The 26,293-nt window shown below is 36.8% G+C and overlaps 1 protein-coding gene across 3 annotated transcripts in view; it reads right to left on the bottom strand.

The window, feature by feature from the left end:
- Positions 1-21,844, bottom strand: part of LOC115218466 (transcriptional regulator ATRX) — a 69,872-nt gene extending 48,028 nt beyond the window's left edge. For 2 of the 3 annotated variants that reach the window (XM_029788299.2, XM_036508452.1), the window contains exon 1: positions 21,405-21,844. The gene's annotated coding sequence lies outside the window, so the exon portion shown is untranslated. Of the gene's footprint in view, positions 1-18,014; positions 18,087-21,404 lie in introns of all 3 variants that reach the window. The other variant, XM_036508451.1, reaches the window with a different exon arrangement.
- Between the last annotated feature and the right edge of the window lie 4,449 nt (positions 21,845-26,293).

The following is a 26,293-nucleotide window of genomic DNA, read 5'->3' as shown; positions in this document are numbered from 1 at the left end:
GTTTCAAACTGTGGCACAAAGCCAGCAAGTTAGAAGGTGGGTGTCAGTCAATTACCCCAACCTAGTACTCAACTGGTACTTATTTTATCAACCCTGAAAGCATGAAAGGCAGAGTTGACCTCAGCAGAATTTGAACTCAGAGCATAAAGACAGATGAAACGCCATTAAACATTTTGCCCAGCATTGATTTTAATTCTAAACTCAGGTTTAATAATGACAAGGCTATTTTACATACTAACTTTATCATTATTTTCAAATTCATTGAAAGATAATGTATTTCAACAGAAATATAAGAAAAGGGTTAGTCAAATACTCAGATAAACAAAAGAATATTTAAAACTGAAGAAAAAAGCAGAATAAATCTATCCATTGGCAATGTCTGGCATTTTAAAAACAAGGCAGAAAATTTCCTCAATAATCTTCACTTTGTATTTCTATATGTCAAACTAAAACTATACAGTACAGATTGTTTGCCAACATAACATGGCAGTCCTGGTTTAGGATGAATGTTGCTGTAATTTAGCCCCAGGAGACATTGTCTCCAGCTGGCTATATAACACGATCTGTATCCTTATATTTTCGAACAAGGGAATCGTACAGCCAGCTGGAGACGATGTCTCCCGGGGCTAAATTATAGCAACATTCGTCCTGAACCAGGACTACCATGTTATGTTGGCAAACAATCTTTACTCCAAAGTACTGTTGCTGAATATCTTTCGTTGTGAGATTTACGAAGTAATTTTCTAAAACCATACAGTTCAGAAGTGAATGTTTAGTAGTTTCAAACCGCTGGGAGCAGATCAAACTGCTTTGTCCCAATCTCTTAAAGATGATCTAGCTCAGCAACAACAATCTTGTAAAAAAATTTATTTTAATTTCTTAAATATTCTATCAAGTACAGTAACAACCAGTCCCAATTAGTCAGATCAATACACCTCAGTGAATCATTTATCTCATCCAATAAAAAAAAAAAGCTTATAAATCCATTTACTAAAAGATGTGTCCTATTTCCTTTCATTTTGTCTATGTACACACCAAACCCCCAAAAATATCATTGTTTCCTAATTTACACACACATTTGTCCAAATGGGTTTTAGTAATATGAATGATATTCTTTTCTATCCTAGGCACAAGGCTTGAAATTGTTGAGGAGGGGACCAGTCGATTAGATCGACCCCTGTATGCAACTGGTACTTAATTTATCGACCTTGAAAGGATGAAAGGCAAAGTTGACCTCGGCAGAATTTGAACTTGGAACGTAAAGATAGACGAAATACTGCTAAGCATTTTGCCTGGCATGCTAACATTTCTGCCAGCTCACTGCCTTAATATGAATGATACTGAAAAGATTTGCAGCTGAAACAGTGCAAGTTTTCTATCAATCAATAGTTTTCTCAAGATCTGTATGAATTCATTTCCAAAATCTCTATTTCCATTCACACTCTAAAGCAGTGTTCCTTAAACTTTTCTATATCCAGGCCAGATCCAAAACCTGGATGTTTTTAGAGACTACACCCCCAAAAAAGTAAAACACAAGTCAATCAAGGTTAAAATTTATTATATTGGGACTTAGAGTGGGGAGGGTGACAGGGGACCAAGACTCCTCCTGGTGGTTTGCTGTGCTTGAAAAGACATGTCAAGCTAAGTAAAAGTGAGGTTGCTCCTGCAACCCTCTCCAGCTGAGCATCTTTAATCTTGCAGACTCGTGAGTGCTGGTGCCGGGCAAAAAGAACCCATGCCAGTGCTGTGTAAAGCAGCCAGTACACTCTGAAAAGTGGTTGGTGTTAAGAAGGGCATCCAGCTGTAGAAACCATGCCAAAACAGACATGGTGCCTGAACAGCCCTTCAGCTGGTCAGCACTTGCCAAACTGTCCAACCCATGTCAGCATGGAAAACTGACATTAAATGATGATGATGATAATAAGAGGGAAGACCATCAAGGGCTGTTGGAAGGATGCTTGAGGGCCACATGTATCCTTGAGAGAAGAACCACTGCCCTAAAGACTAAACAGGCCAATATATATTACACCAGTCGATAAATTTGTCACTACACATCTCTGCATATAAACTTTGCTAACACCTATTCTTTCTTTCTTTCATTCATTTACTGCTAATAAATTTATTATTTCACATCGGCCCCTATGCCTATTTATTTTGGCCTAGATTATGAATAGGATCTTTGAGGAATAATTGTCTCTACCCAACCCATACAGTCTTATTTATGCTTCAATCCAGCCTGCAAAGACAAAGAAATCTGACACCCTTGATTTAGCTGTTATACAAATTAATCATTTATGTGCATGTGCACACTTTATACATAATTGATGATTTCATCAACAAATATAATTACATCATCATTTCACATTCATTCTGCCTATGTTTGCAGAGGCTGAATCCAGATCTTTTGTTGTTTTTCCTTCTTTGGCATCTACTTTATGAGGTTTTGCATCTTGAAACAGATTGGATATTTTATGTTTGACAATGAATGATATTTATATTTTTATCTTTTATAAAACAAAAGCCAGAACATTAGAATCTGAAGAATATAAAATTAGTTAACTGCTGAGATCAGTAAATTGTATAAAGTTATATTATTATCACCAGCATCAGTTCAAAACTCACATCATCTTGAGGAGTGCATTATATGAACCTTTCTTTGTTTTCAATTCCATGTTGTCCTATATGTAAGGTTTAGTTTTCTAATGTATTATTATTGTTTAAATGCCATGGAGCTTGTGGGTGCTGGTTCCATGTAGAAAGTATCCATACTAGTGGTCACATATAAAGCATCCATGCTGGTGCCACATGAAAAACACCGAGTGCACTCTGTAAAGTGATTGGCATTAAGAAATAGAAACCATGCCAAAACAGACAGCTGGAGACCGATGCAGCTCTGTGGCTGGCCGGCTCCAGTCAAGCTCTCCAACTCATGCCAGCATGGAAAACAAATGTTTGATTATGATGATGATGGTGACTGTGAGATCGTTCTTTAACCCTTTAGTATTTAAACTTACTATATTTGGTCCAAATTTTCTACCTGTTTTATGTTCAAACAGCCAGATCCAGCCTCTCAGGCTTACCCTAAAAATTGTCATTCTAAAAATAAACAATCACACAACTTAGCCTCACTTTCACAATTAACTGCTAATAACGAAAGTACTCATTCACATCATCGTCATCGTTTAGCATCCACTTTCCATGCTAGCATGGGTTGGACGGTTCAACTGGGGTCTGGGAAGCCAGAAGGCTGCACTAGGCCCAGTCTGATCTGGCAATGTTTCTACAGTTGGATGCCCTACATCTTTTAGTAAGTTCAATTGCCTTGAGGAATAGAAAGTTGAATGTCTCAGGTTCTAACCCATTATCAGACAGCAGAAGATCATTTCTTATTAGTGCTGGCCAACTAAACGATTCTTTTGTAATCTTCCACTCTCTGCTCACGGCACAAGTCTGAAACATTAGACATTCTACCCCTCACACCAACTGAATGCATCCAACATTCCACCAACTTCCTTCTTGGTTTAATGTTGCTGTCATCATTTTCCTCGCAACACTAGATGTTTACCCAATATCTTCAGTACTTAAACCATTAATTACATGTAACATACCCTTCTACCTGCATTTATGCAAAAAGGTCCTTTCTTCACCAACGAAGAAAAATATCTTGCAAAGAACTGTCCTAGTTAATATTCATAACATCATCGTTTAACGTCCGCTTTCCATGCTAGCATGGGTTGGATGATTTTGACTGAGGGCTGGCAAACCAGATGGCTGCACCAGGCTCCAATCTTGATCTGGCAGAGTTTCTACAGCTGGATGCCCTTCCTAACGCCAACCACTCCGAGAGTGTAGTGGGTGCTTTTTACGTGCCACCAGCACGGGGGCCAGTCAGGCGGTACTGGCAATGACCTCGCTCGAATCCTTTTACATATGCCACCAGCACAGGTGCCAGTAAGGCAACGTTGGTAATGATCACGCTCAAATGGTGCCCTTTTACGTGCCACTGGCACGGAAGCCAGTTGGCTGCTCACTGCCAACACTACATGAAATCAACCAGAACACTCTTGATTATGTCCCTAGGTGAAGGCAAAATCACTTGAGCTTCAAAAAGAAACAAAGGGCATCTCAAAATGTTTGTAACAGATGACTTAATCCATTCGTTACTGTATTTTGAGATGCTGTGCGTTTCTTTCAATTACTTTAAATATAACAAAGAATTTAGTAAAACAACTTAGTTACTATTCAGCTAGTGTTAGGAGAACAAATTGTGACTAAGATTTGGTGGAAGATTTTAATTCAAAACTTATGAAAACAAGACATTTGTACTCAGAGTCACGAGTTGGTTTCGCCTGGGTTGGTAATGAAAGGGTTAAGGCACTGGTTACTTTGTAGAAGAGGGAACACAGGGATTTAGAAGTTAAATATGAAGACGAAATACTGACAGAATGTAATGAGAAGCAAACCTATAAAACTAATAAGTAATTAAACATTAGGTAGGACAATTAAAAATACACTGCAAACAGTAATTCTTAGAATGAAAGAGGACTGCTTAATTAACGAGCACAAAGAATTAGTCCACCATTAAATTATAACTGACCATCAGTATAAGAGAAAGATATGATTCAGACAATTGTAGCACCATAGCCTATAATTCTTTTAATATACCGAAACCAATGAAAGAGACTATGTGGACACATGAGATGCTAAAAATATCAGCTAACCTTAATATAAGATCTATGGTGTAGTCCCAACTATTGTTGACAATTATATAGTACAAGAGGGAAATAAAAATTCAATAACATATATATTCCATAAGCCTATGAAGAATTTACTTCTGTATTTTATATGTAAAAAAATGAAAGAAGGCTTTGATGGAATATATAAAAGTTTAAAATGTCTTAAAAGGAAGGCATATTGGATATTGTGATCTATTTATGTTTCAAGAAGAAAAAAAGACAAACTGTAACAGATGGAATATTTATGATCATAGATCTAGACCAGTGGTTCCCAACCTGGGGTCTGCAAAGGTAGCACTGGGGGTCCATGAACTAAATTCAAAATTTCATATAAATATATATATATATCGTTATTAAGGGCATCTGGCTGTAGAAACTCTGCCAGATCAAGATTGGAGCCTGGTGCAGCCATCTGGTTCGCCAGCCCTCAGTCAAAATCGTCCAACCCATGCTAGCATGGAAAGCAGATGTTAAACGATGATGATGATGATATATATATATATATATATATATATATATATATATATATATATATATAGGCGCAGGAGTGGCCATGTGGTAAGTAGCTTGATTACCAACCACATGGTTGCAGGTTCAGTCACACTGCGTGTCACCTTGGATAAGTGTCTTCTATCTCCTCAGGCCAACCAAAGCCTTGTGAGTCGATTTAGTAGACGGAAACTGAAAGAAGCTCATCATGTATATGTATATGTGTGTGTGTGTGTGTGTGTGTGTGTGTGTATGCTTGTGTCTGTGTTTGTCCCCGCACCATCATTTGACAACCGATGCTGGTGTGTTTATGTCCCCATGACTTAGACATTCGGCAAAAGAGACCGATAGTATAAGTGCTAGGCTTACAAAGAATAAATCCTGGGGTCATTTTGTTCGACTAAAGGCAGTGCTCCAGCATGGCCGTTGTAAAATGACTGAAACAAATATAAGTAAAAAAAGAATACACACACATAAGGATAAACATATTGAAAGAAGTCCATGGGAAAACTCATTTAAATAAAAGGGGTCCTTGGAAGTGAAAAGGTTGGGAACCACTGATCTAGAGACAATGAAAGATGACCTGGGGCTTCAACAACATTACTGATTAAAGACTTTTCAGAATCCTTCCCATCCAATCTTTTCTGACATTTCTAGTAATATTCACCATTTGTTCACAAGCAGATCTTTTCAATTCCTTTACAAACCTGGTTCCCAACCACATGGTTCCAGGTTCAGTCCCACTGTGTGGCACCTTGGGCAAATGTCGTCTACTATAGCCTTGAAACAACCAAAGCCTTGTGAGTGGACTTGGTAGATGGAAACTGAAAGGAAGCCCATGTGTGTATGTCATTGTCCCCCTACCACCACTTGACAACCAGTATTGGTGTTTATGTCCCCACGACTTAGCGGTTTGGCAAAAGACACTGATGGAATAAGTACCAGGCTTTGAAAAATTAAGTAATGGGGTTGATTTGTTCAACGAAAAAATTTTTTCAAGGAACTGCCCCAGCATGGCCACAGTCTAATGACTGAAACAAGTAATAAAAAAAAAACATAGAAGATATACTTTGGATATTCTCTCAAGTGTACATAACAATATCAGACAAACAGTATTTCAATCCAGAAGACTTCCAAGTTACAACATATATCATGAAAACAATTTTGTCACCCACTTATAAGAAACAGGCAGCTGGAACCCTCGAAACCACTACAAATGTCAAACCCCATCATCACTGAACATCTCTCTCTCTTTCTCTCTGTCATTACACACCTGCATAGTAAAGATTGGCTTCCCTCTTCAGAGTCAGAAAATATTTCAGAAAAAAAAATTTTTTAAACCCTCTTATCCTCTAGGTGCAGGAGTGGCTGTGTGGTAAGTAGCTTGCTTACCAACCACATGGTTGCGGGTTCACTCCCACTGCGTGGCATCTTGGGCAAGTGTCTTCTGCTATAGCCCCGGGCCGACCAATGCCTTGTGAGTGGATTTGGTAGACGGAAACTGAAAGAAGCCTGTCGTATATATGTATATGTATATATGTGTGTGTGTGTGTGTGTTTGTCCCCCTAGCATTGCTTGACAACTGATGCTGGTGTGTTTACATCCCCGTCAAGTCCCGGGGTTGATTTGCTCGACTAAAGGTGGTGCTCCAGCATGGCCGCAGTCAAATGACTGAAACAAGTAAAAGAGAGAGTAAAAGAGTATCCCAATGGAATATTGTTCCTTCATGAAAAATGGTTTTGCAGCTCTGCATACAAATATCCTTGACTGTATATAAAAAAATGCCCCACTTGATTGTAACGAAGTCATTTACCAACAACATACTCTAATGTCTGATCCACAAACATTCTGTCTCCTCTCTCTTCTTTCTCTACCACTACACTTCCACTAAGAGCAACTTGTGTCATCACTCCTCTTCAACTAATGTTTATTACTTCACACCCAGCATTAACCACTGTATTCAGTGCTTCCTCAAGAGCCCCAGCTTCCTGGAATTCCTCTCATACTCGTATTTCCTGCGGCCATGAAATGGTAAATATTTAAGAGGAATTGTAACTACATTACTCACAAGTCTGTTGGGGAGAAGCTGCACAGGCCAAGGAGACAACTTTTTAGATTAAACAAAAAATATTTTGGAGATGTACTTGCATAGCAAGTGACCTGATCTGAGATTGTGTGCTGGAACGAAAACAATTGCAGCGTGGAAGGTGTTTATAAGCCATTTAAGAAACACACAAAAAGCATTAGATTCACTTCAACATTTAAATTTAATTTGTCAAAATATTTTCGTCGCTTTGAGACTGCGACCTGTTCACTGACAAAACTCCATGCTGCATTTTTAAATGTGTTATATACACCTAAGGAAGCATCAACCTGCTTGAAATAACAGCCTAATCCTCCCTACCCTTTTAATTGAGAAAAAGACATGCTAGATGCTGTCTTAGACATATGCCTACCATGTAACAAGATGGTCAAGCCTCTGAGAATGTATTTGATCATAAAACTATCTGATCCAGGGTGTGAACTGAAGCTCAACAACAGTAACTAGGGCAGCTGGGAGATTATTAACATAAAATAGAAACTGCTTTTAAAAATCCTACTTTAGGAAACTTTGATGTTTTAATGGGAAGATAAACAGGAAGAGCAACATTTCCAGGAAAGATAAACACTAAGTAGCAGTAATCTGAAGATGAATTACTAATTTTACAACAGAAGAACGTCATTCAGTATATTTGGAACAATAATATGCAGTGGCTGTGTGGTAAGTAGCTTGCTTACAAACCACATGGTTCCAGGTTCAGTCCCACTGCGTGGCATCTTGGGCAAGTGTCTTCTGCTATAGCCCCGGACCGACCAATGCCTTGTGAGTGGATTTGGTAGACGGAAACTGAAAGAAGCCTGTCGTATATATGTATATATATGTGTATGTGTGTGTGTTTGTGTGTCTGTTTGTCCCCCTAGCATTGCCTGACAACCGATGCTGGTGTGTTTACGTCCCCGTCACTTAGCGGTTCGGCAAAAAGAGACCGATAGAATAAGTACTGGGCTTACAAAGAATAAGTCCCGGGGTCGATTTGCTCGACTAAAGGCGGTGCTCCAGCATGGCCGCAGTCAAATGACTGAAACAAGTAAAAGAAAAAAAAAAAGAACCATTCGTTTAATTTTGCCACGTTTATATGTTACATATTGGATTACTGATAGTATTGCACCATCATAAAAACGGCAGAATCAGATGAAAACTGCATCTCTATAAATCACTTTACTGTCAAGAAAATGAAGTGGAATAATGAGGTCATTAATTGAATGAGCCACTCAAATAACAGATGTACATCTTGAAACTTCCACATATGCATACACAGATGCAAAATTATCTTCTCACCAAAACCATTCAGAAAGTTTAGAATCATACTTGATTTATTTGCTGAAGGGAGATTTTTTAACTAGAAGAGAGTGTCAATAAAGAAGTCATGCTGGCAGAATTGTTAGAGCATTACTATTTGTTTTGGCTCTTTGCATTCTGAGTTCAAATCCCACCAAGTTCAGCTGTTTGTTGTTCATTTTTCCAAGGTTGATAAAACGAAAGACTAGTTAAGAACTCAAGTTGATATGAGTGACCAACCCTTCCCCAAAAATTTAAAGCCATGTGCCACAATAAGAAACCATTATTATTATTATTATTATTATTAGCATTAAAGTAGAAAGGTGGCGAGCTGGCAGAATCATTATCATTCACACAGGGCAAAATGCTTGGCAGGATTTTGTCCTTTATGTTTTGAGTTCAAATTCAACTTAGGTCATCATTGCCTCTCATCCTTTCGGGGTTGATAAATGAAGCACCAGCCAGTCACTGGGGGTCGATGTAATCGACTGGTCCCATTTCGCCAAATTCCAGGCCTTTGTCTATAGTAGAAAGGATCATTATTAAAGCAGATTGTAGGGACAGACACAGCCATGCAGATAAGAAACTTGCTTCCAAGTCATGTAGCCTTGGGTTCAATCCCACAGGGCAACACCTTGGCAGCCATAGAAACCATGCCAAAACAAGACTATGAATCTTGGTGCAGCCCCTGACCTTGCCAGCTCCTGTCAAACCATCCAACCCATGACAGCATGGAAAAGAAACACCAAACGTTGATAATATAGCCTCAGGACAATTGAAGACTAGTTAGAGTGGATTTGGTAGACAGAAACTGAAAGAAGCCTATCGTGTGCATGTATGTGTCCTTGTCTTAACATCATGCGATGGTTGTAAATGAGCATCATCAGTATCACCATACAAACAATATTTGGTTCATGTAAAACATGCCTGGTCATAAAGAAATATTACTTTGCTTGTAAACAGGTAAGAGTTAGCAACAGGAAGGGGACAAAGCTGTAGAAAATCTTCCTCAACAAATTCCATCTGACCCATGCAAACATGGAGCATCACCATTGTTTCAGCCCCCGTTTTTCCATGTGGGAATGGGGACATTAAATGATGATGATGATTGTAAGTGGTCTTACAGTCTCTGAAATTTACAGAGAGAGAGAGAAAGTGCATGTGTGTGTGTGTGTGTGTGTGTGTGTGCAACACTTTGAATGTTTGCAACTATAGGCCCATGTTCTAAGGTGGGAGACAATGTCAGTAAAATGGCAGATTAATAAAGAAAAGGAAACCCAAGAGAAGTCAATGCAATCAGCAGCAATTCTCTCTTAAAGACCAATTCTCAGATTATGGTAAACACAGATGTGGCTGGGTGATTAAACAGTTTGTGTTTCAACCACATGGTTTCAGGTTCAGATGCACTGCATGTGCCTTGCACAAGTGTCTTCTACTATAGCTCTGGGTTGAGCAAAGCCTTGAGAGGACCAGGTAGATGGAAACTGAAAGAAGCCCATCACGTGTGTGTGAGTGTATGTTTGTATCTCCCATTCTTGACATCGTGTTATATAGTTGTAAATGAGAGTCACTGGCATACAAGCAGTAGGGTTCGTCCCCAATATTCAATATTCTGCAAAAACATTTCTGGCTATGGGGAAATATTTACCTTAATTGGGAACAGGGGAGGGTTGACGACAGGAAGGGAATCTAGCTGTGGAAAAGATGCTTCAATAAACTCTGATCCATGCAAGCATGAAAAAGTGGACGTTAAACTGATGAGTATGCGAGATATTCTATTAACAGGTACTGGAAATACTAAATCCAAACAAATGAGATTTTATATGGTTTATCATGGCCAGAACTACTACAACAAGCATATCTAAAACTTTTTATTCTGATATTATCTAATGAATCCTTCCTTTTTCTAAAACAAAGGAATGTGATTTGAAGAAGATTTGGCCATTCCTAGTACATCAGATGACAATGTAGTGGCTCCACCGCTGGCTCATATAAAGGCCGTTCGTGGAGATAGTGCTAGTTATTGATTAGACGACAGGTTTGATTAACATCACTCTGGTCTCATACCATGCAACATCTCCGTTGCATTCTAAGATATGCACACATCTCATATACAAACAGCAACTGATGTATAGCAGACCCTAATTACATCTCACACAAAGTCTAATTTGTTTTTCATTTCACTGTCTTCCAATCACTTCTGTAATTATGTGGTTGGCGTTAGGAAGGGCATCCAGCTGTAGAAACACTGCCAGATAAGACTGGAGCCTGGTGCAGCCTTCTGGCTTCCCAGATCCCCGGTCGAACCATCTAACCCATGCTAGCATGGAGAACGGACGTTAAACGATGATTAATACCACAATATACACAATTCCATATTCCTAAAAATCAGATACTACTCACAACCCATTCTCCTTCATTACTCAACACTATAAGACCAGTGTTGAGTAAAGAAGAACTTTGAGCAAAAGCAATGTTGTCCTATTAGAGCTCAACAACAAAGCATTTCAAATAAACTTTGCATAAAACAGCTTATAATTTGCTTAACCCTTTTGTTACCGTATTTATTTTTAGCTGTTCAGTGTTTCTTTCAATTACTTTAAATATAACAAAGAATTTAGTAAAATAACTCAGTTATCATTCAGCTAGTGTTAGGAACATAAACTGTGACTAAGGTTTGGTGGAAGATTTTAATTCAAAACTTATGAAAAAAAAAAGACATTTGTACTCAGAGCCAGTTTCAGCCGGGTTGGTAACAAAAGGGTTAAACTGCCGGCAAGCAGACTAGTTTGTCCTAACATTTGCATTAATGTTCCAACTACCTTAAAAGTGGGTTTCAGTTTTAATTCCCAATTTTCTTCAAACATATTTCTTTATACTACCAACAACAATTTTGCCACAATCACACCTTTATGTTACTGGTGCTACCTCTTATAAAACACGTACAAATCTTAATAGCGTCAAATTCTGGGTTAGGATACACATCACCTACGATAAATATAGAACCAGCAGGCATTCGAGGAGGAGAGTGAACAATGAAAAAAAAAAGAGTAAGATGCCCAAAAGGCCACATTGCACCTCATATAATAAGCTAGTGGAAATCAGGAACAATGGATTAGGTTGAGCCAGACAGACAGAAATTGGTTACAACTGGAAATTATTAACCTTATTTCTTTACTACCCACAAGGAGCTAAACACAGAGAGGACAAACAAACGGATTAAGTTGATTCTATCGACCCCAGTGAGTAACTGGTACTTATTTAATCGACCCCGAAAGGATAAAAGGCAAAGTCGACCTCGGTGGAATTTGAACTCAGAACGTAACGGCAGACGAAATACCACCTAGCATTTCGCCCGGCGTGCTAATGTTTCTGCCAGCTCGCCACTTTATTATTATTAACCCATTAGCATTCAGATTTTTCTGTCAAATGTAATTTATTCACATTGATAATAATTAGTCATGTGTTACTTTGTAGCTTTGCAATTTCAATATGTGATTTTCTATTTTTGGAATAATATTGTAGGGTAAGTATGAGAGGCCAGATCCAGCCAGTTTAAAAATTGGAACAGAGAGACTATTTTGGTCAGATCTGGCTTGATTAAATGCTAAAAGGTTAATGAAATTCAACAATATTATAGCTATAACCATTTCTTATTGATAAGATGAGAGAGACTTTAAAAACATTAGGCATCACTCATATAGCAGATGAATCGTGTACAAGACGAAGAAACAGTTAAATGGTTCCCAACCACATGGTTCCAGGTTCAGTCCCACTGTGTGGCACCTTGGGCAAATTCCTTCCTCCCATTCTAAAGATGATAAATTATTTACAGGATAGGGACAGACACAGCTGTGTGGGAAAGGAAGTAGCTTTCTTACGACGTCATCTCAAGTCCTATCACATGGCATGGTGCTTTGAGCAAGTGTCTTCTACTGGAATTGGTAGGCAGAAACTGTGTGGAAGCCTGTTGTATAGATATGCATTTATGTAATTTGAATGGTTATTTTTCCATTCTTCAGATAAAAGTGTTGTGTGGTAAAGAAGTTTGTCTCCCAACCAAATGGTTCCAGGTTCAGTCCTACTGCATGGCACCTTGGGCAAATGTCTTCATGTTATAGGCTCAGTCTGACCATAGCCTTGGGAGTGGATTTGGTAGACGTAAACTTAAAGGAAGCCCATTGTATATACACATATATATGCATGTGTCTTTGTATCTGTTTGTCTCCACCACCACCACCACCACCTGACAACTGGTATTGGTATGTTTACATTCCCATAACTTAACAGTTCAGCAAAGGAGATTGACAGAATAAGTACCAAGTTTTAAAAAAGATATAAATAATGGGGTCAATTTGACTAAATTTCTTGACGGCATTGCCCCAGCATGGTCGCAGTATGACTGAAACAAGTAAAAGGGTTTTTTTTAAATGATTATGTAGAAATATCAACAAATTGTTTGCTAACTCTTACGAAAAATTAAGGATTAGCAATGGGGAGGGCATCTGCCTGCGAAATTAAGTCTCAATAAGTATTAATCTAACCCATGCTAGCATGGAAAACAGATGTAAAGTGAAAGAACAGGAAGGAAGAAATGAAAGTTATCTAAAAATTTAAATAAAAAAAAAAAAGAATTTTGAAGTAGTTAAATGATGATGGTGATCTGATTTAATGAAGACGGAAACAATAATTAATGTGATGTTTACGAGTTTTGCCGAATAAAGTCTTTGATATGCTTGTTGTAGCAGTTCTGGCCATGCATGATAAAATCCTAGAAAATCTCATTTGTTTGAATTTAGAATTATCAATACCTGTTGATGGGGGTACCTGGCATAATCCTCATCATTTTAATGTCCACTTTTTCATGCTTGTATCATTCAGAGTTTATTGAAGCATAGTTTCCACAGCCAGATTCCCTCCCTGTCATCAACCTTCACCTGTTACCAATTAAGGTAATATTTCCCCCTTATTAATGTCCAGTGGTTGGACATTATCATTTGAATAATTTAATACATTGTTGTTATCTTGAAATGATGAAATCTTTTAGAAACGATGAGTTAACAACATGGAAATCTGCCTTGCTAGACATAATACCTGGAGAAGTTTTGCTCTGTTATTGTACAATGATAATGATACTATTAAGGAACAACATGAAAATGATTCCCGACATAAACAAAAAAATAAATAAATAAATAAAAACTACACTAACTGTGACTCCCAGGGCCTCTTGCAACCCTCCATAAATATTTCTTTAATTGACTTGTTTTACATTTTTTTGGTGTGTCCCCCTAAAAAAATAAATCTGTTTTGGATCTGGTCTGGATATTAAAACGGTTAAGCACCACTATTCTAAAGGGTTTGTATCTACTATCACCTTCATCACCACCACCACTCGGTCAAAAGCTGTCTGAAACATTGAATAATTCACATTAATTAATCTGAGTATGGTGTTATCTAACAATTATATATTAACACCTGATGTTAGCTCAGTCACACCTGAGGTATATTACTCCAGTTACTTCACAGCTACACCTGCAGTATGTTATAAATTCAATCACACCTGATGTTCCTACCATTCATCCAGTAATTAATGTGTAACATTGAATTTTCATTCCACAATATTAGCTTGCATTGTATAATTTTCTCACAGGCCTGATTTCTGGAACACTGTGCATTGAAGGGCTAAGTTCAAGCTAAAAATAAGAAAATTAATGAAATTTCAAGTTTATAAACATTCGCTTATAAATCTATGTGTACGTGTGTGAGTGTGGCTGTTTTCTATTTAGATAAAAAGCTATCTGGACAAATTCCAACAAATCTGGCTACAGTTCTAACAGCTGAAAATATATTCTTCTTCCATACACTGTAGAGTATCTTCGCCCAAGTAAATATTTATAATGAGCAGAAATTTAATTATGTCATTAACGACAACAAAAAATAAACACTAATTACTTAATGATACACAAGAATGTTTACATGTTTACAACTCGCACCAGAATACAAGTTTGGCTGATGGAATCATTTGTCCATTGTGGTTAAGTTTCTATAAATAATGCTTACTACGTATATGTGTATGTTTATATATATATATATTGCACATTGGTACGATTCTATAGATCTGATCCAACCATTCGCCTACCTTCCTATTTGCCTGTAGAATTCAACACTTAAACCAGCAACAAGTCATCTTTTATCTGTTATATCATTTCCCCATCCTGTCATTTTGTTGCATTTTTCGCTCACACTGAGGTAAACCACATTTATCAGCAACGCATTCAAATACAGGTACACATTTCTAAATGAGAAGGATGTACTTGAAACTGAGTCATACACACATTTATATATGACAGCTATCATAAGTAAGACATCTACTTTTTACTGGACAGATTAGGAAAATGGAAGAAATCACTTCTCAAAAAAATGTGTAACAGGAATTAAACAGAAAGATCTCCCAGAACACAACAAAGAACATCTTCCAGGTAACAAACACCGAATTACGTCCCTTGTGTGTGTGTGTGTGTGTGTGTTGCTACACAGGTGGTTGTCGGCCACCACCCTCAGCATCGATGGATGCATAACATCTAATACAAGTCTGCACATGCACAACACGTGGCAGTAATAGGATGCACAAACATAATGTGGCTCCAGAATGATGGATTCATTAACATGTAGTCGCAAGATCTAAAACATGCAGCTACAATGGGCAGGACATGTAAAATGGATGTAGTTTGAACAGGGGACTTTTTATATAGTTTGCACAACTGGAAAGAAAACTGGTATATTTCACTTATGTTGTTTATGTACCACAGTTCAGTTAATAAGGTACCCCAAAAATAACTCTCTCACAAAGTAGTTTGACGAAAACAAAATGTATGTATGCGTCTTCTTTAAGATTCTTTGGAGAATTCAAACGATCACTAACAAAGAGACATGGTGATTTTTGTGTGTGTGTGTGTGTGGTTTTATCATCGTTTAACGTCCGCTTTCCATGCTAGCATGGGTTGGACGATTTTGACTGAGGGCTGGCGAACCAGATGGCTGCACCAGGCTCCAATCTTGATCTGGCAAGAGTTTCTACAGCTGGATGCACTTCCTAACGCCAACCACTCCGAGATTGTATTGGGTGCTTTTACGTGCCACCAGCACGGGGGGCCCAGTCAGGCGGTACTGGCATAGTGAATATATGAGATGTGTCTTTGGTATGCGTGTGTAAATAGTTTTATGTTGCGTGCGTGTTTTTAACAGCAGTAGGTGACCAACACCGGAAAAGCATGTTTAGAAACATGTTCAGATAAGCAATGATCACAGTAGTAATAGTAGTGGTGGTTGCGGTGGTCAAGTGCTTTTATTTAATAAATGCATGATGCCATGTTATATGAGGGGAAGACAATGGGTGGTGGTGCTCATGCCTCTGCTAAGTAATGAGCGTCAGCTGAAATGTCTATCTAGGACGAGATCCGATGGAGAGAGAGAGAGAGAGAGAGAGAGAGAGAGACAAAAGAGGCAATCTTTGATACAAGGATTGGTGTAACGAGACAAGGGTACAATACAAGTGACAACAAAAAGAGGAAAAAAGGAGGGGGTCCAGGAGTGAAAGTTGATACCAATGAGGGTGAAATATCGATGAACTTTAATAAATGAGGGGGTCAGTAGCTTAGAAACATGATGATGATGATAGAGACGATATGGTAAGGGAAACGTTTCACTGTTATATCATCAGATGGACTTCAACTGTACACACACACACACACGTGTGTGTGTGTGTGTTTGTACACTGACTATCCATGTCCTGTGTCTGTGTGTTCGAATGCGTGTTCGTTTGTAGAGGCGATTCTTTTGTTTGTGTGCTTGTCAGCATATGAATGTACGCTTACAATTTTGTATGTTCGTGCGTGTGTGTGTGTATGTGATATATATAGAGAGAGAGAGAGACAGAGAGGGGGGTGTAAGTATATAGATAAACACACCTAAGATCTCCAAAACGTAAAAAAACAAATCACAGGTTGAAATGATCAATGAGAAGAGATTTAGAACATTCTAGATAATAACACTGGTTGGTGTCAACAAATAGAAGGGGAAGATTGAAGAGTAACAAGTATATATATATATATATATACGTGGGAAGAAAATAACGACTGGGTTTAAACCAGAAAGAAGACGTACAAAAAATACCTCAGGAGACAAGAGAAATGGTGATAAAGGTGATGAAAGAAGGAAGTGAGATTGATATATAGCAAGGAGTAGAGGCAATTATTCCTCTAAGCATGGGATTTTTAAACACAACCTAATTTTGCTTTTATATATATATAATAAAACCGGTGGGGTTTATTCTTTAATTTTCAATATCAGATTCAGAATCTGCAAAAACATTATTGTTCTTTTATTTTTTTTTTAATGAGAAACTAATTCCATTGTCAAGTGCTTCTTTTAAAGTGAAAGGAGTTTACGAATATTAAAGGTACTTTATGATAAATTTTGCTTTCATTTATAATTGCATTTTTATTTTCATCCTTAATAAATAAAACGGTATTTCTCAATTGTCCACATTATGAAACAACTACAATACTTAAATGCTTCATCAATCATTTTTGTAAACTAATATCTCTCAAATTATCCATTGGTATCTGATTTCAACATTAATGTCATCACACCCTGCATTAAAAGACCACAAGAAGCTGTCCATGGGTTGCACATGGTCTGGTAGATAAAGACATTGTTTTGTTAAAATTGTGGAGCTTTCACGAGTAAGTAAAAAATAGATCGGAAGAAACATGCCGACCGTTTCATGTGGGCCTGTAATATCCGAATGTTGTCCGTACCCAAATGTCTTTCGATAGTTATGCTGTCACTGATATAAAAATGGTAAATATCTATTTATGATACTTCAATCCCTTTCTTCCTGAAGATTGTCGTTATTGTCAGCGATGCCATTTTGTAATTGGAAGAATTACTGTCCCGGAAGTTCGTGGAAAACATTTTATTTTTGCTGAATCCAAAGCAAAACTGGCTGGAGTCGGGCAGTTCGTTGGAATTGATGAATCTACTTTGGCCAAACGAAAATATATTGGACACGTGGTAAGAGAACATGGTAAGTGTTTTGGTGGTGCCAAGGCGGTGCTTTCTGATCGAAGTGGATTCCAGACATCCAGTACTTGTACAGCAACATTATGTCCTGCCAGGGACGAGAGAGTTTATTACATTCGATCTTTGGGTAGTAGTGTCTGCTACAATATCACTCAGCCGTTAGAATATCAACAAACACTTCAATGTCAACTACAACATTTAATTTCGTCGATCCCGTGTCACTCCCGCTGAATGCAGAATCACATAAGAAAGGCAACCTGGAATTCTGCAAAAGAGATGCAACAAGAAGCAGGCAAGGACAGCAAAAAATTCTACTAGATTCGTACCTGGTGGGAGTTTCACGAAGATCTCTTTGACGAATGGCTATTACAAAATATTCAAATATTCCTGTTCTTTATCTATGTAATAATTAATATAGAAATACATTTATAAAGCATCGGATTGAAATTCCTTGATCTTTTGTTTTGTTGTTGTTTTTTTTTTCATAAAATACGTTTTTGTTTCGAAAGAAAATTTGCAGATTCTGATTCTCCTATATTCAAAACCTAATTCCGAAGACCTCACGAAATAGAAGAAAAAAAAGCATAAGAGAAAAGTTGAGATGGGGGTAAAAAAAAAAAAATCCCCGCTTAAATGAATAAATGCCGGAGTAGCAGTGCTCCACGGAGAGATATGCTGAGTTCAGCTTCCTTACATCTGATGATGATAGCTGGCAGTGATCAGAAATACTCAAGTCTTTCTTGCTAGTCACACCGAATGATGAAGTCACATTTTTGCACCTCACATCACTGTTACCGAGAAAATTTATAAACTCAAACACTGCCATAAAGGAAAGAAAAAAAACACCACCTCTGCTGATTCAGAAGACTACCATATTTTATATAACTGATAACTTGGTCAACCCATCGAAATAACCTTTCGTTGAAAACTTATAAAAAAAATATCGTTAATATTTAATAAGAAACAATATCAAAGATCGTTCCTAATTATTAATTAAAAAGCTTTCCAATAAACAAAAGAAAGAAAGAAAGAATAACGAAGCGACAGATTCAATTACAGACTTCAGAGTGCAAACACATATAAATGTGGTGGTAAATTTAGTACTAAAATATTTCCTTGGTCATAATACAACACGACCTGAATATGGTCTCGCTTAGGCATTGTCTTCGTTAATCTTTCTTCGCCTTCATGCAAGTAGTAATATATATATATATATATATTTCCCCCTTATCCAGTGAAATTCCTCTCCTTGTCCACCCAGTCAGGAGGTTTCTTATTACATACAAAAATATCAGAGTCGGAAGAAGCTCCTTTTTGTTTTTGTTTTTTTTCTTTTATTAATTTACATAATTGTTGTTTTTTTGCCGCAAATCGCAAAAAAAATAATGGATTCATTGCGATGCTTCCGTTTTATTGTCTCTTCTAAATCGCATTCACCGAACTACGAGCAATAATAACCTCCTTTGTGTATAATAATAATAATAATAATAATCTAGATCACTAAAAAAAAACAAAATATGGCGCGGTGAGAATTTTTCTTTTTGTTTTTTAACAGAACAAAGATTTGGTGATCAATTAACTGAACCGATTAAAGAAGGAGGAAGTTGTAAAGTTTTTGGTAGTCAAATCTAATTAAATAGACTCGATGTTATTTACTAATAATCACTATCTGATTACTGTTGTGTTTTGATGAGCTAAAAGTTGTGTAAAATCTATAATTCTCGGCATGGCTGTCTCATGGCTTCTGGGCAAGGAAGAGAGAGAGAGTTTGTCTTAGGAAGGCTGTAGAATGGTGGTGGACTGGCTGTAAAATGTCTAGGCTGATTGATTGACCCACTAAAACAAATCTTTATATCTTTAGACTATCGTAATCTTTGTGTTTGTAAGTTCAGAAAAGGCATTTTGCCATCATTTAAAGAGAAATAAGCAACGGATATAAGTTTCGTGGTTATTTATTATAAGGGAATTATTAAAGTTGGAAGATTCGCCAGGGACGAACTTGTATTTGATGGTTAAAGGAGAGAGAAAGGAGGTGGAGGATGACTGTAAACATTTGAAAATGGTGACAATGATGATCAGTTTTATAATTTGCAAATAATTGACATCTTGAGTTTTTGTCAAGAGATTGCGAAGACGAAATATTGATATTGTGATGAACAACAAAGAGGCAGAGGTAAAGAAAAATGGTTAATTTTCTCGTCTCCTTTTGTCCGAATATACAAGAAATACCTTAAGAATGAATATCTAAGCAATAGGGAAGATAGAAGAATGAATTTGACTATTTAGGGAGAGTAAGATTTATTGAAAAACTGAAAGGGATTAAATTTAAACAGGTAATCTAAATTAGAGATGTATTTATATTACACAGGAGCGGGGAAATACAGGTAAGGTCACTTAATGCATGTTGTACGTAACACAAAAAACAAAAAACTCCATCAGACCCAGCAGTAATGCTTTTCTGTGGTTCGCTAAATAAACAATCGATGTATAATAATAATATATAATTAGCACCAGGCAGACAACGTGGTCAGTAAATAAACACTTTTAACAACATTTCTGAAAAGATCAATTGTGAAAACTTTTTCTAAATATTCTACTTCATCCATGCCTCCTCACTAAATCTCTACACCACCGAATGGTTGGTTTTAGTTAGAATCTGTGGAACAGAGAAAGATCAAGCCCCCCGATCACTTTTAACCATCCTAAATTAGACGGAAAGCAGCAAAAATTCATTCATAAGTCAGTGTGGAGTGAGGATGATGTGGCTAGAGTGTAGAAGATATATGATATAGATATATTTATATATATACACAGCAGGATAAAGCCGACGATTACAATGAATGAATGCTACATGCAGAGGTAGTAGTTATACGGCATGAGAACATACAAACACGATTACCACTGTACTTGGTATCTTTGTGTGTCTGTGTGAAGGTTTTTTCGTTCCAGCCAATTTGCATTGTACAGATCGTGCGTATGTGTGTATGCATGTATGTATATGTATGCATCTCCTCTCCCTCTATATATATATGTGTGTATATATATGTGTGTGTGTGTGTATTCAACAATATAAGGAATGGCCATATAGGACATTCGATTCACTAGAAAGAGCAGCCAAACTCAAACCGCTAAATAGTTGTAATTCTGAAATAGAAAGAGAAATAAAAACGTTTACCCCTTTCATCTCTAGACTATGCATAGTTTCGGCAAAACTTAGGCAAATAAATTAAATTAAATTAAATTAAATTCATTTACATCTGGCGTGTGTGTGTGTGTGTGTATATATATGTGTGTGTGTGTGTATATATATTGAAAGAGGGGGGATGGGGAAATACGTATGTATAACGCAAAGAAATCAAAAGTGCAAGGAAAATGAAATAGCAAGCAATTAAGCAATAGAGCAAGTTTCTGAGAGAAAGAAGGCAGTCAGTTGGCATGAGAGAGAGAGAAAGAGAGAGATAGATAGAGATATATAGAGAGAGGGGGTAGAGAGACCGGGGGGGGAGAAAGAGAGAGACAGAGACATCGTCAGCAGTGGACCACTCCAGTTGCCAAAAAAAATTTTATCACTATTTCTCTTTCTGTAATTTTTCTTTCCCCCCCCTCTTCTTCTCTCTCCATAAATAAAATCCAACACACACAAGAGAGAGAAGAACAGAACAACGATCGAATACCATTGAAACAAATATACAAATATATATATATATATACTATACCTGATTTCTCTCTGTTTAGGTTTAGATTTTCCACTCTCTCTCTCTCTCTCTTATTTGTTTTGTTGTTTCGTGTTACTAAACCGAATTCCTGTCGTTTCTTGTCTGTGTTTTTTTTTCAGCCAACAAACCACACACAGACACACACACAACTCGTGCACTGCGATGTGTGTGTGTATATATATATATATGTGTGTATATATGTGTGTATATATATATATGTAAATGTCGGCGTTAAGCTGTTCGATAAATGCTTCAATATTTGTGCCTAAGCACAACCGCTCTCTCGCATATCATCGTCGTTCCTACCACACTTGATAGCGTAGTACATATATATACTGTATATCTTCGAACTGTTTTGCCTACCTCACGACTTCGGCCTTTCCCCTTTTTTCTCAACACCGTTTATGATGTGAAATATGGCGTCTTCAACTTTGAAGGTTGTGCGATCACGTGACAGCGACCACTTCCGGGTCTCATTAGCATAATTTATGTATGACGTAAGCTCATTTGCATAAATTTACATATTAGCCCCATAAAAAAATTAAATTACCTTATTTCGTAAGTATCGAATGTATATACCCCCTAACTACACTAAGTCACCAAAAGTTAGTAGGAACTTGTGTTGACCCATACACCGGTTGTAATCATTTTGGTATCTTCAGAGCGTTTTCAGAATTCAGTTTAGATTAACTTTTTCTTTCACCATTCATTCAAAGAAAATACATTTTAAACTAATTATGCATCTAGCAAAAATTTCTTTATCCCCATTTTACTTTCTTTGTAAAGTTTTAACAAAGTTACACCTCTTACAAAAAGCTGAACAACTCGAGTTGCGAGTTCCCGCGTTTCCACTGAAATTATAGTTTCTCTTCGTAAACTATTCTCAAAAGTTACTCACGGCTTAATATTTCATCAATTTATTCATGTACTCACTATGATCGACAAAAACTCTATACACTGTTCTATGAGTGTGTAAGATATATATATATATATATATATATGTACACACACACAAACACAGGATCACAATGCAGTGTACGAAATTTTCGTTCATACATATAAATATGAATGTATATAGTTTTGAGGTATTCTGTTTGTGCTCATTTTTTTTTTTTTTAGCGACTTGTCAAAGCTTCTTCTTAAGTGAAATATGAAGTTTTCGCCGTTTATATTTCAGTATGGAAAAGCGCGCGTTACAATGTTTCTAACCGGTTCTCAATAAAAACAACTTCCTATTTAAATCACGTTAACTCTCTCTATTCGTATTTCTGTGTAAACAAATAAAACATCGCTCGTTTTAAGGAAACGTTTTGTTTTACACATAATTTCTTTCAATTAAGTAATCTTTGATTAGTTCATCTTCATTTTTAAGAAGTATATTTTACTAGTTAAACTTAACTAAAATATACCTAAATACCAAACGTCGCATAGAGACAGAAGAAACTTGCTCTTTTCGTTGAGTTTTGTATTTAAAACTTTTAAGCTGTTTTTTTTTTTTTTACCAATCTGTTGCAGCCAGATGAAATTTGCTTGTCCAAGTTCTCCATCGCTGATAGTTGGCGGGTAAAATTTTCGTCGGTCCACCGTTCTATCTTCTTTTTTAGCATATTATATTCACTATATTCAACCAATTTTAAGACTGTAAGTTAAATGAAGTTAGAGAATTGGCTGCTATTTCTAGCATCCACGGCTACCGAACAAGGAATCCTTCGTTGGCTCGCACAAATTCTATCTTAGATTGATAGAATTCAATCTGTTTTTACCTAGAAATCCATATCTATCATCCATATTTCAAAGGTAATGTCTTACTACCACATATAGTTTATAGCAGACATGGGTAACCGTCTTTGAGAAGCAGGGCGCACTATTAAAAAATTCGAGGTAATTTTACGTTAGACGTGCCGTTCAGTCCACTCTTGGGAGCTGCAGGTTGACCATGATTGGTTCAAGTGACATTTCTTACCCTCTTAGTTTCATGAACACTTTAAGACCACATAAACCCTAGGATTGAAGGAGACAAGTCTGTGTCAACAAAAACCGTCTGTCAAAAAAGATTTATGTTCCAAATATTTCTCTTAATGCAATCCATTGTTACTCATTATCAGTTTTATTTATTTTCTGAACCTTAAATAATAATTTAATACGCTTTACTGCTCTAGGAGTGGGTACCAGGTACCCGGTAATTCGCCTATAAAATGTCCTGCCCTAGTTAAGTGGAAGTTGGAGTAAATATTGCACTTGAATACCTTAACCCTTTAGTATTTAATCCGGCCAAAATAGTTAATCTGTTTTATGTTCAAACTGACCAGATCCAGGCTCTCACACCTACCCTACAATGTTATTCTACATTAAGTAATTACACCATCAAGATCTTGAAGATATGAGATAATGTATGATTAATTCAAATCAATGGGAATCAATAGGCATTATGTTTGATTGAAAAATCTGAACACTAAAGATGAACAGGCCTAGAGAAGACTTATTTCAGGTGCACGACTGAAGCTATAGTTAGATACACTTGTGGTGTTAATTTTTCATTAGAAAAGACATTGACATCGAACTAAAAGCACGACGTCCAAGGTTGTAGAGAAGAAACACAATCAAGAGATTGGAAAATCAACATCGAACCAGAAGGATTTTGACTCAAAATGTAAGGAGATGAAAATATATGAAGCATTGAGTCCAGTATTCACATTTTACATTTCTCATAAAATGGATCTCCGCCGGTTTTTACAATGAATATTTGGTTGTTCGATTAACTGAACTACCTGCTCATTGAATAGACGTGGAAGTGATTGATTATTCCGGAAATACGTCTTCAACATAATTCCCAGTTGGAAACAGCGTTACACCATACAGATACACAGAGCCGACTCTACAGTTCCTGGTGCTGCAGGCAAACTGAAATTCGGTGCCTAACAATTTTTTTTTAATACTTTTAATTTCACGAAGGATAACAGAAAAAAAGCTACATGTGACGGAGGAATAAAGTCAAAACTGTCTTCGTAGCATTATAGGGCCCCGAGAAAATCAATGCACTAGGTTTTATAGGGTAGCACTTAGTTACCCAGTTACTATCACGAAGCTTGAATTGACCCGAGGAAAGATATTTGCCCGAGTTACGACGAAGAGAAATCGCTCCTGTGTTTCGCGATTCGAAGCACAATCTTCCAGTTAGATTGGAAGTTAATGGCATAATTACCCACTGAAAAGGCGGCGAGCTGCCAGAATCGTTAGCACGCTGGGCGAAATGCTTAGTGGTATTTCGTCTGCGGTTACGTTCTGAGTTCAAATTCCGCCGAGGTCGATTTTGCCTTTCATCCTTTCGGGGTCGATTAAATAAGTACCAGTTACGCACTGGAGTCGATATAATCGACTTAATCCGTTTATCTCTCCTTGTTTGTCCTCTAGCCACTTGTGGGTAGTAAAGAAATAGGTATTTCGTCTGCCTTTACGTTCTGAGTGAGTTCAAGTTCCGCCGAGATCGACTTTGCCTTTCATCCTTTCGGAGTCGATAAATTAAGTACCAGTTGCGCACTGGGGGCGATCTAATCGACTGGCCCCCTTCCCGAAAATTTCGGACCTTGTGCCTAGTGTAGAAAAGAATAACGAAAACTATCATCTTAAAATGGACAAACATTATTTCACCTTTAGATACTGGATTGTTAAGTTTTTTTGAATAAAATGTACGAGTCTTCTAGAATTCAGTAACCGAAGGAACTAATTTCAATGAAAAATTATTCGCTTTAATTCCAAATCATGACTTGCTTCTTGGATATGAAAGAAACATCATTTAGATCAACATCTTGAATTCTACCATCTTATTCACAAAGGGAATAAACCAATTCACTTTAGAATATTGTTAGCATAATGTTAGTGTTAATATTAATGGGAATGGAACTAGACAAAAGTGTGATCGTCTGCACCATGTTATTTAAAAGCAAAATTTTATCCAAGTACACAAATGTTGGATCTGTATGCAAGAGTCTAAATAAGATGTAGATAAACGGAATACTTTGTCGCCTTAAGTCTTTTCTTATCAATCATTTAATCCATTTCATTAACATTTTGATAAATTGTAGCTTACTCTATGCAATTGTTAATTAGAAGAGCTAGCAAAATACCCAGACATTATTTTAAAAATCTGTCGGTCAAAAGGTAAAGATCCCCAGACAAAATATTTTTTACATTGCTTCAACTTACTATGAATATTTCAATCATTCCTTTTTACTGGAATCTGCAAAAATATACCTGCATCGAATTAACGAATATTTTTATATTTAAGTAACAAAAATGAATTCTTGTATACGGTACTATGAATTATTTTGGTATACACCAAACTCGACGTTTTTTGGCTGATGTGCTTCTTTAGACGTTATTGTGTGTGTGTGTGTGTTTGGCGATACAATCAGGAAAAAATAGTTTGATAAGTGCTAATGTACGGAACTCTCAGCCCTTGAGACACTCTGTTACTTCTGCTACATATTTATATATATATATATATATTTATTATATAGAAGGAGCTTCTACAGGACTAGAACTGTTTCATTCAAAAGAAATCATGAAACAGTTCTAGTCCTGTAGAAGCTCCTTCTATATAATTTACTGTGGTTAACCCCGACTCAACCCGGGACCTATATATATATATATATATATATATATATATATATAATATATATATATATATATATATATATATATATATATATATATATATATATATATTTAGTGAGGGAAGAAATGGAGCTGAACGAAGATTTTACAAAATTCCTTTTTATTATTTTCTACACATGTTTCAAAGGCTGCAAATTCCCTAATTCGGATTGAATAAGGAGACCATTTTGAAGCTTTCTCTTCAGGAAAATCCAGGAACTTAAATCTCCAAACAA

This window comes from Octopus sinensis, linkage group LG13 (assembly GCF_006345805.1).
Source record: "Octopus sinensis linkage group LG13, ASM634580v1, whole genome shotgun sequence".
Classification (NCBI taxonomy): Eukaryota; Metazoa; Mollusca; class Cephalopoda; order Octopoda; family Octopodidae; genus Octopus; species Octopus sinensis.
Note: the sequence above shows the minus strand (reverse complement) of the source record. Positions and strands in the feature narration are given on the sequence as shown.